This window comes from Protobothrops mucrosquamatus, unplaced genomic scaffold (assembly GCF_001527695.2).
Source record: "Protobothrops mucrosquamatus isolate PMUCROS unplaced genomic scaffold, P.Mucros_1.0 scaffold1333, whole genome shotgun sequence".
NCBI lineage: Eukaryota > Metazoa > Chordata > Lepidosauria > Squamata > Viperidae > Protobothrops > Protobothrops mucrosquamatus.
The window spans coordinates 241,951-244,640 of record NW_015387531.1 but is presented as its reverse complement, the minus strand read 5'-3'; the positions used below and the strand labels follow the sequence as shown (position 1 = coordinate 244,640).

The 2,690-nt window shown below is 35.5% G+C and overlaps 1 protein-coding gene across 1 annotated transcript in view; it reads left to right on the top strand.

The window, feature by feature from the left end:
• KIRREL3 (kirre like nephrin family adhesion molecule 3) overlaps positions 1-2,690 on the top strand; it is a gene marked incomplete at its 5' end in the record, with an annotated part of 152,255 nt that overhangs the window by 99,166 nt on the left and 50,399 nt on the right. The gene's annotated exons all lie outside the window — the stretch shown is intronic.

The window sequence follows — 2,690 nt, the reverse complement described above, 5'->3', positions numbered from 1 at the left end:
TGAAAACTCATTGGTGGCTCTTAACTTCTTGTCCTTACCGTGCATTGCATGATTTACATATAAATTGAATTCAGACGAAATTGTTTTAAGCAAAGCTATATGTTTCAGTGACCTGCCTGCAGAACAAAATTGCACCAGGTGAGAAGAAAGGGTTTCTTCAGAATCTGAATACAGATGGATGAGTTCAGAAAGTCCAAGTTCATCCCGTTAGGACTTTGTGTTTGTGGCACCATAAACACGGTAGAAAAAAAAAATGGGATGGTGCACTAAATATGACCAGCTAGTTGATCTACAAAATAATCTAGTTCTCTTCCCAGACAGAAAACTTTGAGAAGGGAAGATCTAAACAGTTGAAGTTGTGTTAAATAGAAGTTAAGAATTGAGTCTCTATTAAAAGGTGGTTGTGGATTCAAAAGCAGTAAAAACATGAAGTAAACGTTGATAGAATTTTTTTTTTAGCAAAGCTGTGGTGGAATGTAGTCGGGAATCCCAGGAGGGAACTGCTTTTTCCCAGAGGGCAAAGAGACAGTGGAACTCGGAATGTCTGACAGGCAAAAAGAGAGCAACAATCAGAGAGTATGTCTATAGTGATGGCAGATAATTGCTTTAGTCTGGCAAGATTCTGTCTGTAGGCGAACAACAATAAAGGAACTACTCATAAGTAACTCCACATGTCAGTCTTGGTTCCTTGGGCCAGACATTAATCTTGCCAGACCAAAGCAATTGTCTGGAATAATGATAAATATACTCAAAAAGAAGAGAGAACAATCTTAAGCTAAAAGGCACGAGAAATTAACCAGTTAGGGGAGGCAGGAAAATTACAAAATCTGTGTGCATTGGGGAAAATAAGCTTTAACTACTATGGCACAAGCATGCAGAAGAGAAGGCATTTTATACTGGAAAGGAGAGAAAGAAACGGGACACATCATTTAAACCTCCTTACTTTTGTAATGATCTTCTGTATTAGCAACAGAGCCATGTAAAAGAGATTAGTTGGGTACCATAATTTCTTTGGGGATGATAAATTACGGATAAGATTAGCATTCTTCAGATTTTGGCTTGCAAATAATGGTTTGGAGAAAATGGCCTGCACCATTATCTATTCTATATGTTCATGACCACCCAGTCACTGCCCCCCTCTACTGTTCTGCCAATTTTATTTGCACGTTTCCCCTCCCCATTTCATTTTTTGTACAGTGATCTATCCCAGGATCATAGACTCAGCAGTGTGACACTGTATAGCCAATCTGATTTAGCCATTTGCTGAAGTCAACAAACTACGTAAAGGATGGGCTTTATTTCCTGTTCAGTCACATAAAAGGAATTGCTCTTGACTGAAACATGATTATAATTTTAAAGGTCCCCTCCTAACTGGTGTTGAAAAGTCTTAGAAGGAAGAGCAACATTAAAATAGGGATAGGGATAGGGATAGGGATAGGGATAGGGATAGGGATAGGGATAGGGATAGGGATAAGATAGAATAGAATAGAATAGAATAGAATAGAATAGAATAGAATAGAATAGAATAGAATAGAGAAGAGAAGAGAAGAGAAGAGAAGAGAAGAGAAGAGAAGAGAAGAGAAGAGAAGAGAATATATAGTTATGAAATAGAATAGAATAGAATAGAATAGAATAGAATAGAATAGAATAGAATAGAATAGAATAGAATATATGGCTATGAAATAGAATGGAATAGAATAGAATAGAATAGAATAGAATAGAATAGAATAGAATAGAATAGAATAGAATAGAATAGAATAGAATAGAATAGAATAGAATATATAGTTATGAAATAGAATAGAATAGAATAGAATAGAATAGAATAGAATAGAATAGAATATGATAGAATAGAATAGAATAGAATAGAATAGAATAGAATAGAATAGAATAGAATAGAGAATAGAATACGATAGAATAGAATATGATAGAATAGAATAGAATAGAATAGAATAGAATAGAATAGAATAGAATAGAATAGAATAGAATAGAATAGAATAGAGAAGAGAAGAGAAGAGAATATGATAGAATAGAATAGAATATGCTAGAATATGATAATAGAATAGAATAGAATAGAATAGAATATGGAACAGAGTTGGAAGGGACCTTGGAGGTCTTCTAGTCCAACCCCCTGTTCAAGCAGGAAATCCTATACCATTTATACAATGATTCGGTAGGGTCTTCAGTTCCATCACTTCCTCTTAAATGTTAGAGAGGGCATTTGGACTGTTCTCATTAAGTTCTCACTTAAAGGCAAGGCTACCTTTCAGATTAAACTGAAATTAAATGGACTTAAAATCAGCCTTGATTTTAGCCCAGTGCAAATAAAGTTAGTAGATTGTTTTCCTGCTGCCCACCTTTCCTGGGCAAGCAGAGGTTATCTGCAATGCTAAGAAAGCAGATTCCAGTAAAGCACTCTGCGAGGAGTTGTTCAGTCGTTCATAATATAGGTAAATGTAATTAAAGATCATTTGAGATGGATCACTGTTCTGCAGAGCTCATAAAAAAAACAGGTGACTGCTGACTGCCCAGCAGTCTTGGAAACCAGACAGTTCTGCCAAAAATAGCAACCTCATTTTGATGTAAGTTGAAAAGCTGCTGGTTGATTTATAATGGCTGAGCCTATAGGAAAGGGAATAAAGTTTCCAACAATTGCTTTTCCAACTGCCAATCTAATCATATATACAATGGTC